This window comes from Lygodium microphyllum, chromosome 14 (genome assembly GCF_053477565.2).
Source record: "Lygodium microphyllum isolate KBCC chromosome 14, Lygodium_microphyllum_v1.1.10, whole genome shotgun sequence".
Lineage (NCBI taxonomy): Eukaryota > Viridiplantae > Streptophyta > Polypodiopsida > Schizaeales > Lygodiaceae > Lygodium > Lygodium microphyllum.
Genome location: NC_141148.1, coordinates 39,433,928 through 39,456,054, shown reverse-complemented (window position 1 = coordinate 39,456,054; position 22,127 = coordinate 39,433,928).

The following is a 22,127-nucleotide window of genomic DNA, read 5'->3' as shown; positions in this document are numbered from 1 at the left end:
GGTTTTGCTAATTATGCATGATCCTAGAAAGAAGAGTCTATATGATGTACTACATGTGCATTACTAAGAATTTATTTCAGTTGAACATGGTAGAACAGAATCTGCAAGTCAAATTCAACAAAGATGGTTGCTTTATAGAATATGGAAATGGCTACAAATTGATTGATAAAGGCACTAAAGATGGCAAAATGTTCACTTTGGATGCATCTATCCTTGAATTGAAAGCAGCCATGTTTGCCCATCATGATAATGGAGCATTTTGGGATGTAGAAATCTGGCACAAATGCATTGGTCATGTCAATATTCAGAGGCTGAAAAATATGCAGCAAAAGCAGGTTGTACTTGGTCTGCCAAAGTTTAAGCACATTGATCTAGAACATATCTATTTCGCCTATCATTTTGGGAAATAAGCAAGGTTTCCATTTATGCAGCATGTCAGAAACAGTTATTGACCTTTCCAATTGATACATTTGGATGTATGGGGTCATGCCCATAATGTATCTTTTGGTGGTGCTAGGTATTATGCGTAATCTATCAATGATTTCAACATATATACATGGATGTATATCTTGAAGCACAAGGATGAGGTGCTTGACATATTCAAGGATTTAAAGATACATGCTAAAAATGAGTTTTGATGTTTTATCTCATGAATCTAAGATCTAATGGAGGTGGAGAATATGTATCTAGATATTTTGACAAGTACTTGGCAAAATATGGCATAAAAAGGCAGCTCACATGCATTTACACACCACAATAGAATGGTGTGGTGGGAGAGAGAAAGAATCGTGTACTTATGTAAGTTGCCAGGGAAATGCTTAATGAAAAGAACTTTCCAAATGCTTGTTGGGTTGAAGAAGTTTTCACATTTGTTTATGTGTTAAACAGAACACCTATAACCAGAATTTTGTGACTTGACTCCATATGAGAAATTGTATGGGCACAAGCTCGATATTAGCCACCTTAAAGTGTTTGGTTGTATTGCTTACATACATGTACTTGATGTAAAGAGAAAGAAGTTAGATTTGAAAGTTGTAAAGAGTGTCTTTTTTGGCTATGCACAAGATCTAAAGGCCTACAACAAGTGTTATTATCCATCCACTTGGGAGACCTTGATTAGCAAGGATGTAGTGTTTGATGAGCCCATTAGAAAGAACTCTTACTTGACGACTCAGTGACCATATTCTTGTCTTTATAGCTTATTCACGATGTATATGTATGGGTTTGGTCCTTATTTTGACACTCTCCAATTATCATGTCCATTTTTCAAGATTAGGGAGTCTTTAACCATCTAAACATAGCAATATCTTGCCCCTTTTCACCACTTAGAAAATTGTAATAAGTTCCATCTTTTTTTTTGACAAAAAAAAAATCTAAGTAGGGATGGAATGTAAGGAAATGAATCAGGGACATATAAAAGGTGTGAAAGACATATGTACAACTACTATTTTTTAAAAAACACAATTTGTCCTCACACTTTCCCAAGCTTCTCTCCAGTTCTTTCATTGTTGCTAGCCATCTCTCTCTCCTAGTCTCTTTCTCTCCCCTTTACACTCTCCTCTATCTTTCATAGTTTTTTCTCTCTCTTTGTCTCTCCTCTTAGGTCCCTTCATTATATAGATTCTAATGAACAAGATATTATATTCATTCCTCTTCAAATTTGTCTTAGTATGCTTTGATGATATCCTTATTTACAACTAATCATTGGAGAATCATCTCTTGCACATAATAAAGATATTTGATGTATTGAGACATCATAGACTCTTTATTAAGGAGACAAAGTGCTCTTTTATGTAGACAAAGATACACATCATTAGTGAGGAGGGTGTCAAGGCTGACCCTAAGAAAGGTGCAATGTGTTAGAGATTGGCCAACACTTATAAATACTACCTCTCTTAAAGAATTTCTTTGTATGTTCATCACTCTATTATAGGTTTATCAAGAATTATGCAACTATAATAGTCCCTTTGACTTATAGATTAAAGAAGGAAGCTTCCTTTTGGGATAGTATTGTAGATAAAATCTTCAATAAGTTAGAGGATCTACTTACTTCTTCTCTTATAGTAGTCTTCCTAGAATTCTCTAAGGAGTTGTGATGCTAGTGACAGAGGCATAGGTGCCATCATATTGTTACAAGAGTATGGTATTATTATTTTTGAGAGCTGCAACCTTACATAGAAGGAGATGACTATGATTTTTTATAACCAAAAAATGTTGGTTATCCTCCATGCAATAAAAATCTAGTATCATTATTTGTATGGTAGTCAATTTAGGGTCAAGAGTAATCATAGTGTCCTCAAGTATTTTCTTTATCAGTTAAATCTCACTCCCAAGAAGCGTACATGGGTGGCTACATTGCAGACCTATGACTTTGATATTACACATATGAGAGGCAAGGATAATATAGTGGATGATTTCTCTTTCAAGGATGTGGGCATGCAAAGTTTCAACCCACTGAACTTCATAGTGACTAGATTGAAGAGTTATAGGAAGATATGGATGAAGGACTCAACCATATACTTCAAAAAAAATTGCAAGGGATTGCGAAGAAGAACTCCCATTTTTAGCTTAAATATAGCCTCACTGGTTTACTGCTAGGATTATGATATATTATTCTTCTCATTTTAAGTAGAAAATTATGAGGAGAGGCATTCTCTACCCATAGCTAGACACTTAGGTGTTTTCAAAGTCTATTATAAGATTTCAAGGAGTTTCCACTAGAAAGGATTGTGGAAGAATGTGAAGGATTATGTCTCTAGGTGCATCCTATGCCTATAGAATAAGGACAATACTCAAAATCTAGGTGGTTTGTTGTATCCCATGCCAATAGAATAACAAAACTCATAAGCCAGGTGGTTTGTTACATCCCTTACCATTTCTTGAAGGAATTTGGATGCACAACATAACCATGGATTTCATTATCGGATTGCCTATGACTAAGAAGGGATGGAAGAGTATCTATATGATGCTGCATAGACTTACCAAGGTAGCCCATTTCAATCCCACAAAGATGTAGTTTACTGCCTCACAAGTAGCTAGTCAATTCATGGAGTGTATCAAATTTCATGGATTACCACAAGTTATTGTTCATGATAGGGACTCTAAGTTCTTGAGTAATTTTTGGTAGGCAGTATTCAACTTTATGGATACTAAGTTAACTCTATCTATAGCCTATCATCCATAGACTTTATGGCTAGAGAGAAAGAGCCAAGATGACACTTCTTTCATGATGTGTAGCATGTGTGGGATTCTTGGCTACACTTAGATGAGTTTGCCTACAATAATTCCACCCATGCCAATATTGGTGTTTATCTCTTTGAAGCCTTATATCGCTATAAAATGCCCTTTTTTATAGTTCCCTTTTGTAAGAAGATTAATCCTCATGGGAAAGAAGAGTTAAAATGAATGCAAACTATTCTTCAATAATGCAAAGTAAATATTTAGAAATTCTAAGAGTAGATGAAGATGTATGGCAATGATAAGAGACACCCTATGGAGCTCTAAGAAGGAGAGTTGGTGTTGTTGAAAGTATGTAAGCCTCACTGCTCCACTTTGAAGAATGGCTCAAGCAAAAAGCTTGCTCATAGATTCTATGGTCCATATAGGATCTTTAATCACAAAGGAGATGTGTCTTACATATTGGAAATTTTCTCTTCTACAAAGAGTCACAATTTATTCCACATGAGCTAGCTTAAGCCTTTCCCTAGCACTTAGGTTAATTATATGGATGAGCTACCACATTTTATTGAAGAAGGTCTTATACAATACATCCCTGAGGAGATCATAGATAAGAAGAAAATAATCTTTGATCCAAGTTCATGATTGAGTATTTGATTAAGTGGAAAGTTTTGATACTTGAGGAGGATTCTTTGATGGGACCTAAAATGGGCCAGCACTGGCTATGGCACTAGCCGGATCTCATGCACACAATAGACAACCCAACCACACGGCCTCGCGGTCTAGGAGTGTTTGAGCCTCACTCTACACTAATCAATTCTGCGTTTGTATTGAGTCATAGTCCAATGTTCACCATCTCTTCTTCTAAGAGGGAGATCCTATAACATATAGGCATAGTGCCTCATACCACACACATAAGAAAGCACCTCTTGGCTGATTGCCGCGGCTCCACTACGACTCTCCTACACCTCGAGGATTGGCCCCAAGATGCATCGCTTCAACATAAAGTACACACAAGACAAGCTCCACTCTTTCATTTTAAACGTATTCGAGGAGATAACACGTGTTCTTACCAAATAATTTCCAAAAAACCGCGATCAACTAGCCTGCAAATTAGGTTGTCCCTCACACTCTCAAGGGTAGGTCATCATAATGGAAAACATATGCTATGCATCCAATTCTTCATATCCCGATACCATGGTTGATATGCACATGCAAAACTGGATGATCCTAAAGTGCTCAAACATAATTTTCAATCAGAAACGTGTCGTGCACAACCAGGCTTTCCAATGCTCATTCACTAACTCCTTGTGGTGATGTGACGATAGCATTGAGACAACGCTCGTGCTATTATCATTTTAATTAAAATACGACAAACCCTATATCATGATATGCATAAGCAAAATCAGCAATAATCAGCACCCAAATCGCATCATTCAAACACCCCACCCCCTACGTTTAGGTAGTGCTTCCGGTGTAAGGGTTCATTTTGTCATGTTTTGATGTAGGAAAAGTGATAAATCACAAACTTTGACAAAAAGATAGGGTAAACTAAGGCTAAACCTCATGCTCCACTACTACCATACATTCAAAAACACTCATTATATTTTTTCTTATTTTTATAAAGCATATTTCTATTTTTCCCCTATTTTCACTTATTTTTATGCATTTATTTGACAATAATCACTATTTTTTTTTATTTTTCCTTATATAAATCATTTAAGCATACTACAATTCAATTTTATTTTCCATTCCCCCCCATGGGAACACATTTTACCCACCCGAAATGACAAAACTGTGATATTATCCTTGAAAACTGCATTTCAAGTTTGCAGGATTTAAATAGTGCATGTAAATCATTATGAAATCAAAATTTTCTGATGTATAGCAATTAAACATAATGCAAACAGCACTCACACAAATTTTCATCGCATAAGAACGACATTTCCATAATAAAATGTCAAAAAAACTTCATTTCCTTCATAAAAAATAGTATTACCGTATTTTTATGAAATTTGAGATGCATTAAATGACTGTGTGACGAGTGGACAAAGCCTCCATTGCTCTCAATACCATGCTTCACATCATTCTTCAGCATCTCCATTAATCTCCATCATCATTTGCTTCAATCTCCTTCCCGATTCTTCCTTCAAAGTTGTGTGCAAGAACATCCCATAGAGGGGAGAGAGAGGGAGGAGAGAGAAAGACAGATTTCTAATCTCCATGTCCAGGTAGCCATTGGAGGAACGGAGAGTGGTGATGGAGAGTGAAAAAATAGAGCATCAGGTCTGTTGTAGTCACTTCATAGGGTTGTATAGAGGTGGGAGATGGCCCTTCTCCCTCTCTCTTCATCCATTGCCATGGTGCCTCCTTCCCTTCTACACGCCCCCCCCCCCCCCGGTGTGAACTTTGGGGGGTGGGAGATCCCAAGGGTCACCCCCCTTGACCCCCAAGTCCCCTTCACACTAAACCTCTTTGGTCTTTGGACCCCGGGCACCCCCGTTTGATTGTCTGGCATCAAAATTGCGATCTAAAAAATCCACCACGTCTGTCTCAAAGTCCCCATTGCTTGGCATCTCCCCCCAGGATCCAATCTGACATCATGGGGAATTATGAAAATTCCCCAATTGTCACTTGGTGGGTCTTTAAAGCACTTTTGGAGCTCGTCGGCTGCTTGCTACTTAAAATCATACTGATTGCGGCTCTTGCCTTCGACAAAGTTGATTTTTCCCTTGAAATTCAGATTGTTTGGCTAATTTTAAGCACTTCTCGGAGTAAAAAATCGGCTCTTATTCTTGGAGGCCCACATTTGTATTGGAATAATTTTCTACCTTCAAGATGCATTCTTGGCTAAGAAATAGTCACAATTGGGCATGTTTTGTTGTACTACTACAATAATCTCTTTTAGAATAGATTTTAGTCTATCCTATTTTTAGCAAATTGCTACCTATATATCTTGAAAGTACTCTTTAATAGCTTTGTTTTGATATGTGGTACACCCTGTTTGGACTAGCCCTTGGAAAGTCCTTTTAAATTTTGTCTAGCAACATCCATCAATACAATAAGCTATCTACTAGTTGTAGACACTCTTCCATGAAGATTTTGTGGCTCAACATTGTTTTTGAAGACATTTCAATACCTACATAAAAGAGGATTCTGCTTTTGTCTTCATTTCAACCAAAGTTTAGATTTTTTCCTTAAAATTTTTGTATCATTTGTAAGGTTGAAAAACATAGTAGTACACTATTATGCCCATTATCCCAACCATTGTAATAACTTTCTATTTTGTTTTTGAGGGCAATAACCTTAGAACAAAGATGAAATGTAAGAAATTGGGGAGATTACTATGTTAGATATATTTGGGAAAATAAATACCATGTCACACTAACATTGATATAAGTTTTCACCATTTAGTAATATTGAAAGTAGTCTCTTCATCTCTCTGACTCTTATAAGCTTTCATGGCCTCTCTCTCCTTGTTTTTCTCTCTTCTCCACTCTTCTCTCTCCTCCCTAGTTCCTTCATGATAATTTTCTTGATATAGTATTATGTATAAATAGCTATGTTATGGATAGGACAACACTTGGTTTGGCTTCTCAACATATTTGAGATCCTCAATGGTAACTTCATTCAAAATCATTTCAACCATATTTTTGCACCTAAAACTCTCTTAATTGCCTCTCATGAAACCCTATGCCTCCACTTTGTAGACTTTTATTATGCTAGGGTTGGAGGAATAGGTGGACCTACTATAATGGTATAGACATGGTGGTCACATGGCTCACTCTCCTTATGATTGTTTCTAGTCTCTATCTCTTCCTCTCCCTCTCCCTCTCCCTCTCTCTCTCCCTGACCCTTTCCCTCCCCCCTCTTTCTCTCTCTCCCCCCTACAACTTCTTTGCAATATTATTTATTGTTATATCTTCAAATGTGAGCAAAGTAAAAATTTTCCAAATGAACTCTAAACTTGTTGAGTATTCTATTTTTAGAATTTACTCTTCACAAGCTTTTTGCTGATACATGGTTAGATTTCATAAACATTCCTTTTTTCTCTTAAAATATTCTACTATATAGTAATATTACCTAAGCAAAAGGTTTTGAGAGTTTGGCAATCATACCCATTTGTATATCTCTTTATATGGAACTGTGGGCAAGGGATTTGCAAGTAGTCTTGGAAGAGGTGTCAAAATCCCATAGGCGTAGTGAGAGAAAGGGCAACTATCCTACAACTATAAAGCATTATACTTGACTATCATTTTCTGAATGGGATGCTATTGTCCTTTTTCCTTTCAGTCAAGTGTCAATGTCATTGTCCATATACACAAGATTGTGTTTATGAGTCCAAGTACTTAATCTTGGAACCTCATTCACTTATGGTAACAATCATTGTTCTTGTCTATGTCTTCATGAGTTTAGTCTTTATGTTTCTCTAGATCCATGTTTCTCAACATGGTATTAGAGCCATGGTGAGCATGGCTTGTTGAGATATCGAGCTCCACTCGTGCTACGTCAGGGTGACCGTTGTGTATTTATGTCACCGACTTGTTAGTTGCAGACGCGGTTGGTACACCGCCCACGAATAATAGCTACATGATAGCTATCCTTATCTACTCTAGTTCGTGGCTCAGTTAGTATGCCACCTTACTTAGTTGAGTTTGGTTTGAGACCCATATATAGGGTTCTTCTATTTCTTTGTACCAGAGTTCTTTTGGCTTACACAACTAAGAAGAGGAAAACTGTTTTCAGCCTCCACCCTTGTGTGTCTTCCCCCATTGTGCAAGCAAGAAAGCTTCAAGCGAGACTCCTTCCTTCTCTCCCACAATCTTGACATGGTATCAGAGGCTTGTTCGTGGTAAGGAGCTCAAGAAAGCAAGCCAAGCTCGTGGTGTTCTGGTAAGAGGAGCAATGTTGCTTTCATTTTCTGTTTTGGGAGCAGATCTCTGCAGGTAGCACAGTCGGAAACTGCAGGAGTGCATTGTCTCAGGTTGAGACACCCTTCGCGGTGAAGCAAGAGGGCAGTATATGCTGCAAATAGGGCTTTAGCCCTTGGCGACCTTGTTTTTTTGATTTGAGGCCATTTCGGGGCCTGTTTTGGAGGCGGAAGTTTTTTGCACGCACTCAGGAAAAGGCCCAGTTTTATGCTGTGCAGCCACTGTTCTACAGGTCGGTGAATAGTTACTATAAAAATTGCATTATATGCTTGTGCGCAGAGACATTGGGAGTTACAGAATCATCCCTGTTGCCTGTTGATGCAAAATCGTCACTAGGAAGTGACTGTGTGGTCAAATACCACTTTCGCCAGTTTTGCAGATTTTCCCTTGTGAGGGTGAAGCTGTGGTTTTTGCAGTGACATAAATTTTTGCAGTCTTCTATAATGGCATCTGATTCTCTTTCACAGATTGTCACTGAAAAGCTTGACAATAACAACTTCCAAGCATGGAAGTTTAGAATGACGAATTTCCTTATGGGAAAAGGATATTGGGAATTTGTTGCAGGAAATGAAGAAGAACCAGTTCTTCCTGATGTTCCCAATCAACAACAAATGCAGGCATTTAAAGCATGGCATGAGAGAGCCAGGAAAGTTATGTATTGGCTGTCTATCAGCATTTCAGACTCTATGATTGTGCATATTCAGGATGCAAGTACGCCAAAGGAGGCATGGGATACTTTGTCAAAAATGTATAGCACAAATACGCAAGCCAGGAAAATGCAGCTCAAGCAAGAGTTGCACAATGTGCAAAGAGAAAATATGAGCATCAACGACTACCACATGAAGGTGAAGAAGATTGCAGATGCACTTACTTCCATTGGGTCACCAGTGGAAGATGATGATTTAGTTTCTGTGACCTTGAATGGTCTAGGAAAGGATTATGCACAGTTTCAGACGTCCATTTCAGTTCGTGAAAGATTTCCTGATTTCGAGGAGCTGATTGCTCTTCTAATTTCTGAGGAGCAAAGAAATGGTGGTGCATCTTCTTTAGGAGGAACTTCCAAAGAAGCTGTCTTCTACTCAAATGCTGGAAGAGGTAGAGGCAGAGGTAGAGGAGGCCGATATGGAGGCCGTGGTAGAAATCAGAATATGCAGCAAACTCAAGAAAACCAGTCCTATGGAGGAGGACGTGGTAACTCTAGAGGCAGGGGGAGCCAAAGAGGTCGTGGTGAATGGCAAAGAGGCCAAAATGCAAACAGTAATGTTGAATGCTACTATTGTGGTAAAATGGGTCATATGGCTAAAGACTCCTATAAAAAGCAGAATGACATCATGAATGGAAAACTGCAACAAGGAAATTATGCATCCTCTAGTAGACAGAGTGATGACAGAAATGAGCATCTGTTTATGGTGCAGCACATGAACAATTCTGTGACAAGTGTAGAAGAAAGCAACGATGTATGGTATGTTGACTCAGGTGCATCAAACCATATGACAGGTCATGCAGAATGGATGGAGGATGCAAGGAAAATGAAAAAACCAGGATTTGTGGAGACTGGTGATGATACTGCACATCCTATTGTGCAGATTGGAAAAATTCCTTTGTCTATGCAGGATGGGAAAAAGAAATACCTGTCCGATGTATTTCATGTCTCGAATATCACCAAGAATCTGGTTTCTGTTGGTCAAATGGTTGAGCAGGGCTTGCAGGTCAGATTTAATCCTCATGGATGCTTTGTTGAGGATATGAAAAATAAAGGTCGCTTGATAGCAAAAGGAAAGAAGAAGGGCAGAATGTTTACATTGGATGCAGACATGTCTGAATTGAGTGCAGCAATGTTTGCACATGGGACCGGTGTAGTTGCAAATATTGATATATGGCATAAACGCATTGGTCATGTTAATGTACAGCGACTTAAATCAATGCAGGCCCAAAATATTGTTGCAGGTTTGCCGAAATTCAAGGTTGCAGAATTGCATAAGGTATGTGAAGCCTGTCAGTTTGGAAAACAGGCAAGGAAACCATTTCCTAGACATGTTCAAGAGAGTAAGAAGCCATTGGAATTAATCCACTCTGATGTGTGGACAACTAAAACTGCATCTCTTGGAGGCTGTCATTATTTTGTCACTTTTATTGATGACTATAGCAGAAAAGTTTGGGTGTATTTTATGAAAAAGAAAAGTGAAGTTTTTGGGCATTTCAAAACTCTTAAAGCTATGGTTGAAAAAGAAACAGGCTTGCAGATAAAACGCCTAAGGTCAGATGGAGGGGGAGAGTACCTCTCAAATGAGTTTGCAAGGTTCTTGCAGGAGCATGGCATAAAGCAGCAATATTCATGCAGTCATACCCCACAACAAAATGGAATTGCAGAATGAAAAAACAGGCATATTGGAGAGGTATCTGTGCCATGCTCAATGAAAAAGACTTGCTAGATTTTTATTGGGCTGAGGCAGTTGCTACAGCAGTCTACATAATGAACAGGACTCCCACTGCAGCAATACATGGAATGACTCCAGAGGAGAGGTATACGGGTAGGAAACCATATATTTCTCATTTGAAAATTTTTGGTTGCATTGCCTATGTACATGTGCCAGATGAGTTGAGATCCAAGTTGGATCCAAAAGCTGAGAAGTGCATCTTTATTGGTTACTCTCTGCAGCAAAAAAGGTATAGATGCTATAACCCTTCTACTCATAAGTTTACAGTGAGCTGAGATGTTGTTTTTGATGAGATGAGTAGCTGGTATAAACCAGTAAATGTGATTGATGATGTAGATGCACAAAATGGTAATGCTGCACAAAATTCACAGCAGCAGTCACAAAATATTAGTGGACCTGGAGCGTCCTCTAGTAGTGGTTCACATTCTTCGCCATGGACAGGCAGATTGAGATCAGGAGAATCTTCTCAAAGTAATACAGATAGTGGTATGCAGGTATCACGAAAAGGAAAAGAGAAGGTTGATCAGCCCATGTTTGATGTGAATGCAGGTCACTCTTATGTGGATGGTGAATCCAGTGGCTCAGAACAGAGCATTGATGATGAGTTGGGTATTCCTTCTATTGTTACACCTGGAGTAAGGAAGACCAGGGATGTTTTGAGAGCACCTGGGAGTGAACCTACTTTGCGCAGGTCTACCAGAGCTAGGTATCCTGTGGATAGGCTGAAATATGATGGATTTACAGCCATTCACTATGCATATATGGTTAAAGTGATACAGGAACCAGAACCCACTTCTTTTGAGGAAGCCATGGGAAAAGAAAAATGAGAGAAAGCCATGGATGAAGAAATGGATGCCTTGGAAGCAAATGCTACATGGGAATTGGTACCTTTGCCTAAAGATAAAAATGCAATTGGCTGTAAGTGGGTTTATAAGGTGAAGCACAATGCAGATGGTTCTGTGAATAGATACAAGGCAAGATTAGTAGTCAAGGGGTATGCATAAACATATGGCATTGACTATGAAGAAACATTTAGTCCGGTTGCAAGGATGGCAACCGTAAGAGCAGTCATTGCTATGGCTGCATCAAAGGGATCGTCTTTACATCAGATGGATGTAAAGAATGCCTTCTTGCATGGTGATTTGCAAGAAGAGGTCTATATGGAGCAGCCACCAGGTTATGTGCATGCTGTTCATCCTGAGTTTGTTTGCAGGTTGAAGAAAGCCTTGTATGGCTTGAAGCAAGCACCTAGAGCATGGTCTGACAAGATAGGACAGTATCTTGTCACTATTGGCTTTCAAATTTCCAAGGCAGATTTCTCACTTTATGTGAGAAAAACAGAGAAAGGTATTATGTTACTTGTTATTTATGTTGATGATTTGATTATGACAGGTGACAGTGATGAAGATATCCTTCATGTGAAAATGCTATTGAAGCAGAAGTTTGAGATGAAGGATTTGGGAGAGCTGCGTTATTTCTTGGGCATTGAGGTGATTAGATCACCAAGTGGGATTCAGCTCTTGCAGAGGCAGTATGGATTGGACATGCTGTCCAAATATGGGATGACAGGCTATAAGGCTATTTTAGTTCCTTTGGAGCAGAATGTGAAGCTGAGCACAGATGCAGGTGAGCTTCTAGAAGACCCTACTATGTACAGACGCATAGTAGGAAGTTTGATTTATATGACTATTACCAGGCCAGATTTGAGCTATGCTGTTGGATTGGTAAGTCAGTTTATGCAGGCTCCAAGGAAACCACATTTGGATGCGGCTAGATGCATACTCAGGTATGTGAAGTCCACATTGCAGTATGGACTATTTTATGAGACTGGGGTTCAGATACAGTTGCATGGATACACTGATGCTGATTGGGCTGGTAGTATTTCTGATAGACGATCTACCAGTGGATATGTGTTCTCTTTTGGGAGTGCTGCAGTCACTTGGAGCAGCAAGAAACAGCCTACAGTTGCCTTGTCGAGCACAGAGGCTGAGTACAGGGGTGCAGCAATGGCTGCATGTGAGGTAGCTTGGTTGCATAAGCTACTTTATGATATGCATCAGTCCACAGATGGACCAGTTGTCATTTATTGTGACAACATGAGTAGTATACACTTGGCCAATAACCCAGTCTATCATGCTAGAACAAAGCACATTGAGGTGCATTATCACTATGTGCGAGAGAGGGTTTTACTAGGTCTTATTGATCTAGTTTATGTCAGCACAGAGGATCAGGTAGCTGACATATTCACGAAGGCATTGGGCGCAGAGAAGCTGCGTAAGTTCAGAGACCTACTTGGTGTGCAGGAATTGGGATTGAGCTCGAGGGGGAGTGTTGAGATATCGAGCTCCACTCATGCTACGCCAGGGTGACCGTTGTGTATTTATGTCACCGACTTGTCAGTTGCAGACGCGGTTGGTACACCGCCCACGAATAATAGCTACATGATAGCTATACTTATCTACTCTAGTTCGTGGCTCAGTTAGTATGCCACCTTAGTTAGTTGAGTTTGGTTTGAGACCCATATATAGGGTTCTTCTATTTCGTTGTACTAGAGTTCTTTTGGCTTACACAACTAAGAAGAGGAAAACTGTTTTCAGCCTCCACCCTTGTGTGTCTTCCCCCATTGTGCAAGCAAGAAAGCTTCAAGCGAGACTCCTTCCTTCTCTCCCACAATCTTGACATGGCTCAGCTCTCAAATCTCTCTTAATCCTTGTGTTGATATATAGTGGTGGTAGGCCACCCTCATATAATGGTCCATGTATAATGGTGGCAGGTCATCCTCATAGGGAGTCAATGGTTGTTGTAAAAGCTTGACAATGAGACAAAGATAATTTCATGTCACAATGAATATTGCATTTGGAAAACTTGTGATCAATTTGAGAAATCTATTGAAAGAGGGTTGTAGATCTTGCAAGTGAAAGTGTTAGATTTGATTGTCATGTGGGAAGCATTCATATTGGGCATCTTAAAAATGTTGTATCTACGATTCTATTGAACATCATAGTCACTCGCATACCTTCATGGATAGGGGCAATATATCACATCTACCCTCAGATTGGAGTAGCAAAAGGTAGACTAGGCAAGCTCATCTACTTTGAGGATGGAATACTTCTTGTCTAGCTGAAGCTTCCATACCTCATGTGGTCTATTTGTGAGATATTCTCTTCTATTCTCTCATTGAGTCTTGTGATCATTATTTATATGGTAGGAAGATGCATAGAATGTATAAGAAGTCTGGCATGAAGTGCATGGGTGAGCCTTTGGCTCTTGTTCATTTGGATGTATGTGGTCCCATGCCCTATAAGTTAGTAGGTTGTGCAAACTACTTTGTTACATTCATTAATGATTGCACATATAAGGTATGAGCTTATCCTATTAAGCAAAAATAGGATGTCTTATCTATATTAAAGCATTCTCTTTCTCTTGTTGAGAAATACTTTGGGCATAGGTTGAAATACCTAAGGTTAGATCATGGGAGTAAGTATGTCCCAAAAGATTTTGAGAAATTTTGCAACAATGAGTAGGGTATTAAGTGTTAGTTGACAGCCCCTTACACCCCTTCCTAGAATGGTATTGTAGAATACATGAACAAGATGATTTAGGAGAGAGTCTGCAATATGATTAGCCAGGAAGGCTTACCACAACACTTTTGGGCTCATGTAGTTACTACCACTCTACACTTGATTAACTGGTCCCCTTATGCTACTATTGATTGGTAGGTTGCAGAGTAGGTATGGACTATAAAACCTCCATCATATGCTCATTTGCACGCCTTTAGTTATGATGCATTTTTCCATGTTTCCAAAGACAAGAGCAATAAGCTAGATCCTAAGTCTATGAAATGCATCTTTCTTGGTTATGGGGATGCAAGTGAGATGGGCTATCACCTATGGGATTCATAGGCTCGCAAGGTTATCTATAGCCATGATGTATCTTTCCGTGAGAAACATATATAGAAGCAGCATGAGCAAGTCGTTGAGGTACATAGGGTGATCTTTTAGGAGGAGCCTCTTGCTCCCATATAGCTAGCTAGATAGTGTGTAGTAGTTGATGCTCTAGTGGCCCAGCTCCCACCTATTGTGCAGAATCAACCTATTTTGAGATAGTCTACTAGAGAGCTAGATATCAACCTGAGCGCTTTATGCCCTCCATGGATTATGCTATGGTGACAAATGCAAGTGAGCCTCTCACTTATGATGAGACCATGCACAAAGACAATAGCTTCATGTGTTGAGAGGTAAGGGTTTCCTGACTTTGGCATTCTCACATACATAAAATCCAAAGGCTACAACATATTTCTTTGTTTTCTTCTCATGGTAGGTCTGAATTGTCTCATCTAGATCTTCTCTCTGTGCTTTGACTCCCTATAAATCAAGTGGACACTTTGGTACTTATTGGGTGGAAACATGAAGAACACATAGCATTCTATCAAAATACGCATGGGACTTGGATGTTAGCTCAATTACAAGTGGTAATTCTTGGGGAACCATTATAGGACTATCCTCTAGCTCATCAAAACTTTGTGGATCCATGTAATTTGATAGTGGAGCTACATGTCAAATGAACTAATAACTTAGTCTACATGTCAAATGAACTAATAGATTTGGATTGTACTATCCTTGTATCTTTAAATTCTTGTTTGCCATACCCTTGTCATGCAAGTGATCAATCATATCACTCCTAGGTGGTTGGGCTAGAGATTTGTTATGGCCTCTCAAGTCCATAACAAAAACACAGGAAACACTAACTAGCCCAAAATATTCCTATTGCTATAGACAACTTCTTGAATCAATTTACATCCATATTAAATATTTAATATTCAAGACCAAGGTGCACACACAAAATGCATATTATAGTTATCCATAAACCACCACTCTTCTAAAAAATATCACTCAAATTCTCGGGTATGTTACTCATGAATATATGTGTGCATCACGTGGGTTCAAAATAAGGTATTTTAAAAATATCAATTTCATGTATATTTTTATATACAAAATGGTGTATTATAAAGGGGTTATTTACAGATTGAACAGAAAAGGGTTATGTTTTATTCATGAAAAAATCACGGATAAGGATCTTTATAAATAGGCCTTGAACGCACGTGATGTAGAGGAAGTACATATAGTAACTTCCTCGAGGTCAAATTACTATCATCACGACAATTCTTGAATGAATAACTTGACACAAACAGCATTAGTTTTCAAGAGACTAAGACTAATGGATAGAATTAGGCATAAGCTACCATATCCAGGTGGTGATGTCCTAAATACCTTCTCATTTCCACAACCAAAAGATTTAAAAAGATACAATTGATCATGCCCAAGACAAGCACCATATGGCATCCAAGGTCACTTTACATATGTTGATTTTATGTGTATACATGCATACAAGTACTAAGATAGAAAAGTACTAAGTGGATGATGAAATTCAAGCCCTAACATCTAGCATATTCTAGTGGATGACCAGGATTGTTAGGACTCAAACCCACTAGCATACAGCTAAGTATAATAAATCATAATAACTAACTAGTATGAAAACTAACTCAAAGAACACAATTATAGCTTGCTAGAGGCCTTACACCCTGTGACAAGCCACACTGAGTAGCAGTGAGTAGAGCCCCTCCAAGATACTCAAAGCCCTCTTATGTAGTTGCATAACTAGCCCTAAGTATAAGTGAAATGGAGCTAAGAACTATCATGAATGAAAATAGAAAGTACAATGGCAAACAGAATCTAAAAAGTGAATCTAGGGACATAACGTATGATATCCCTACATGAAGACATCTCCACAACTCACTTATCATCACCAAGAACTATAGCATAATTATGATCCATGGCTTTGAACTCTTCATTTACTTTATGAAGCATCTCTTGAAGAACATCATCCTTGTCAACAAACTTAAAGTCTTTCTACTAGAACAAGGAAGCCACATGGTCATCACTTTGTCTTTTTTCTTCCAAGGCATTCTCCAAATTTTTTGTAAAGTCCAAGCACTTAGTCTCTAACTCGTGCACCTTTCGGGCCAATGTGTGCTTGTCTTATAATAATGAGTCATTTTTTGTTGAAACAAATAAATCCTTAAGCATGATATATTGCCTAGATATAGCACCATCAAATTTTTCAATAACCATTTTCCATGCATTTTTTACATCACCCAAAAAAGTAATTTTGATATCCTGGAATTCAAATTTCAACACTATTGATGAATCCACTTCAACCTCTATGTTTTGCAAAATTTGCTTTTCCACCTCTTGTAGAGGCTGAAACCTCTCTAACAAGAGTTTATTCTCAACCTCTAATGTGACATACATTTCCATAAAACACTCCATTTCAGCCACACATTTACTCCTAAGTTCATGGAGCATTAGATATTTTTCCCTTATCAATTACCTACTGCATCTTTGCTATCTTCTCAACATGATTTGATTCCAATGCATCACATTTAGTGCACTTTTCCTACAACTGCTTAGCCAAATTTTTAGATTTCTATTATCAAGTATGGAGTTGAGCTTGCAAAATTTTCATCATTATTGTCCTTATCATATTGCTACAAATAGCCCATTATTTTCTACATAACATCAACTACATTAGTAAGACTCATAACGGTCAAACCATCAATCATAGAATGCATAGAAGTACATGGAACATTAACCCCATGAGCATCCACATGCGTATCAATAGATTGATCCTTCACATGAAGTTTAGAATCAAGAGAAACATTGTGATGCTTATCTTCTGGCATATGCATACTCCATAGACAAGTTTTTCCAAATTTTTACTTCTTTTAAGAATACGTTTGACCTTCAACTTTATGTATATCCACATTGCCATGTTTCATTGCATCCACTCCATCATTAAGATAGACATCATTGTTATTCCTTTTGACAAATTTAGAAGCAACCTATTTAGCATAGTTATCCTCATAGCCAACATGCACCAAATCCTTTTAAATAGCTTGTTTGTCCTTATCACCATAAAATAGAACATCCACATCATCAACATCATCTGACAAATGGTTTGGATTCAATTTTAGAAAAAATTCAAAAGTCAATCCAGGATACATAATCCTAGTATGCTCATACAAGATAGCAAGAAAACATGCCATTCTGTACTTATAAAACAACTTCTTGGACTTAGAAACCTTGATTTCAGTCATAATCCTCTCATTCATCAACCCAGCCTAATTTGGCATCCCAACATGTTCAGCATAGTAGATAATTCCATAAGTCTCCCATGCAATACTATCAATCTTGATCAACATCATAAAATTATCCATTAACCAACATAATTTCAACTTGAAAACTACATCAAGCCTTTTCATTACATAATTTTTCCTTGGACCTATGGGATCACCAAAAGCATGATTCATATGCTCAATGTTGGATTGGTATTTAATGGGAGATCAAATACATGACTAAACACTTTAATAAGTGGATTCCATTTTTCCTGCAATTCAACCATTTGTACATCATAATATGTTCGATTCCAAGGGTGCATGAATATTTGAAGACCATCTATCCCATGGAGATCGAGAATAAGCACACAACCCAATTTTTTCTAGCCACATTATGTGTACATCCTCATTGGCATCAAGAACAACCATAGAATTGACAAATAGAGTACCAACAACAGCACTCAGACTAGAGAGAATAGTAGTAGGCTTAGGAGTTACCTCCTCCTCTTTGGTTTTCCCGAGCTTGTCATCATTACCATATTTAGCATCATTGTCCTCATCAACACCTACCCAAGCATGTTTGGAGACAACAACTTCTTGTAATGCCCACACAAATCATTGATTTTTCAACTATCCCCTTTCCTTTGCTAAAGTGTTCTACACCTCTTATAATGCCTTCCTTCTTATATATTTCTTTGATGATTCTCACATGGCCATGTCTATGCCCTCTTTGTCTTTTTGGAGAGCTTCTTTCATGTGGTATGTATCCTTCTTCAAGGACTCTATGATGGCTATGTGGTGCTCTTTGGGATATTGTTCTATCTTACTTTCTTTTTGGCTCAATTTCTTGAGTGGCTTCACAATATTTAGCGCATATTCCTCCATTGGTCTTTTGTCCTTCTTTTGACCCATATAAGTTATTGTTGAAGCCACCTTTAATGGTTTGGAGAGTCCTAAGGTAGAAGTGATGATCTTATTGAGAGCACCACATACTTAATCATGCACAACTTGGACTTAATAGTAGTGAACATCTCTTTAAAAATTTTGAGGAGAGTCACAATGTGTCTTTGCCAAGGATTCATAAATGTGTTATGACCAAAAGGAATTCAAGTTCTCCTTAAGTATTCTACCAGATAAGATATCGTTCAAAGAGGCCCTTGGGTATCCTCCCTAGATACGTTGTGGATTTGCTATAGGTAAACAAGTCATGGAAAATTTGAGCAATGGCCCTAAGATCCTCCTCCTCAATGATTGTAGTAAAAAACAATCCATATGATGTGACACTCGGCTTACCATCCCACCTTTGGTCCATTAGGGGAGTTTTATATGGTTTACTATGTTTTCCATTCCCTTGCATGTGCTCAACCAACTTGGAATTGAGTGCTACCTCCACAATTTTCTACTCTTCTCCTACCTAATATCTTATCACACTTGTTCTAGACTTAGGATCATAGATTTGAACAAATTTATAACAATTGGGAAAGTGAATAGATCCATTGCTTGCCCTAACATAGTCATTCAACCCACATTCAGCCCCACCAACTCCCTACTTGTAGGATACCTACTAATAATATTCTTCAAATTGGTAATATGGTGGAACTTTAGAGCTCCAAAGCTCCATAAGTTGACTTCAAGACCAAAATCCTTGCATTGCTCCATGGTGAACACTCCTCTTTTCTCATAATAGCAAGTCTCCTCAATACCAAGAGTAATTTAGACACTTTGATTGGTGAACTTTCCATTTTTTAAATACACAAAGAAGACCATATCATGAGAAATTTTAAGTTAACTAATAATGAAAAATACAATAAAGAAACCATACCTTTTCCAATCAGAAAAAAATCCCCAAATTTGATTGGACCTAGTTCTCCTTTGTAGAAATGAAAGACAAGCAAGCTTCCTAGCTTGTAGGTGTCACAAGCAAAGGACTAGAAAAGGTGTTAGTTCAACACACACACACACACACACACACACACACACACACACACACACACACACACACACACACACACACACACACACACACACACACACACACACACACACACACACACACACACACACACACACACACACACACACACACACACACACACACACACACACACACACACACACACACACACACACACACACACACACACACACACACACACACACACACACACACACACACACACACACACACACACACACACACAAAATAAATTAAAACAAGGACAAATTATGTACAAGGAAAATCCTAAAGGAGCTAGGTTGAGGGCAAAGGAGAGGAGATGATAGGTAGCCACCATGTGTGAAATTTGGGGTTATACTTGAACTCAACAAATGCATCAAGGTCAATTCGGTGCATAGACAAGCCACACAAATAAGTGGTAATATTGGTGGGTATGTAGGGATTGGCCAAGAAACTATCCACATGTAGTTCCTCCTTTGAAAGAATCTTGTTTAAAAATGGATGGTATTATAGATTAGATGGCACTTCTAGTTTCTGAGCCAAAATAATGGCATGGAGTCAAACATTAGAATGATAGGTAGGATCAATCCAAAGAGTGCTAATCGAGCACCATTGGTTAGCAATAGTATTGAGGCAACTACCAATCAAGCAATGTCAAGGTGGTGGCCAAACTAGCAGCATGAGAAATGACTAGAAGTTGTGCATTTACCTGCAAGTTTTGCAATTTCATTCGTAGCATCACACTTTGAAGCATACTATGGGATGAATAAGAAGGACTAGAGGTAGTTCTTGGGAAGAGTCTTGACATACTTAGTCTACACTAGGAAAATTTTGGAAAAGAGATGCTCATTCTCCTCCCACTTGGGATTCCAACAAGTTCAAGTGCCTCATTGTCAACAACAAGGCCGAGCTCAATTATTGCAAATGGCTTGGCAAGGTGGTAAACATGGAATCAAATTGGAATAACCAAATGGCGTCAAAAGAATCATCCTTTGTGGCTAAGTTGGTTGCCATGTCATGAAATAATAGTATATGAGTAGAGGTTTGAGACCCAAAGGGGGATTGGGAGTGATGGAACTCATCTAGAGATGAGGATGTACTAGTTCCTTGAGTCCACGTTGTATTTTAGCTTGTGCTACACCTAATCCGGCTAGTGGATTGGCTGAAAGGGAGAGGAAGAGGATATCTCAAATGATTTGGAGATTTCAAGGGAGGGCAAGGGAGTAGCAGTAGGTGGGGCCTGATAGTGGGAAGTAGCAAGAGATGGAGGACACAATAGACACTAGAGAAAGTGGTTGCTCAAGTAGAGAGGGAGAGGTGAGAGAAGAAAATTCTACTTAAGACGATATAGTTGGGGTGGAGACTAGTGAGGGTACTATTGAGAGGAAGTCTAGTGTTAGTATTTGCCTAGAACAAATGTTGGGAAAGTGTGAGGTGCAAGGATAGATGGGGATTTAGAGCATTTGGTTATCCAAATATTGGTATTACCATTGTAGTAGCCTTGAGTCTCTAAAAGAGAATAGGCAACCTAGTTGAAGGAAATGTTTGGGCTTTTCAAGGGTCAACTACCATCGAACGAGCTTTTTGTGCAAGGCTCATGAGTTTTTAGGAGGTATAGGTTAACAAGGTGGTGCAAGATTTCCACTAAAAGTGAGTGGATTTCATAGGTTGGAGAGTGGAGTCTTGACTAACAAGAGTGGTGTGGATTTGATGGTCTATAAGCAATTGATAGAGGAATGAGCCATTGGAGTGAGAAGGGGTGGGATGACTAGTTAGTGTTTGCCCAATAGAAAGATCCCCTTTACTCAAAGTAGAAACAACCTAGGCACTAGGGAATTGCAAATGAATGCATGGATCAACATAATTGATATTACAAGGAACTTGATACTTGAAGGGGTGACCCAAGAGAAGTACCTTCCCCATATCTTCTTGGTTTGAAGGACATAAAAAGGAAGGGGGATGCTTTCAATCACAACAATGAGAAAGATCTTACATTTTCCCAAGAGCAAGTAAGATTGGCATCATAGGGATTGAGTTTGGTGTGAGTGGGGTCAAAGTGGGTTGGTCCAACTACATGCAGATGTTATAAGAAAGAGTATTACAATCAGAACCCTCATCAATGAGGGCATCAATATAGTGAGTTGATATGGAGAAGTCATCTAGATTTGAAGAAATCCCACATCATCCTCAAGATTCACTAAAGAAATAGAGATATCTCAAACATTTAAGAATGAATGGGAGTTCTATGCAAGGCTCAATGGAAGCAACTTATGAGCATCAGCCTTCTAGTCAAGTTGCTCATACCATGTTTGTTTAGCCACCATGATCATGTGGACATGAACATTGGGAGGGTGCATGGGGCATTCATTGACAGATGATTTTTGATGTTGAGAAGTGCTTAAAAATAGCCAAAAAATCTAAATTTCAAGGAAAAAATAGACTTCGTTGAA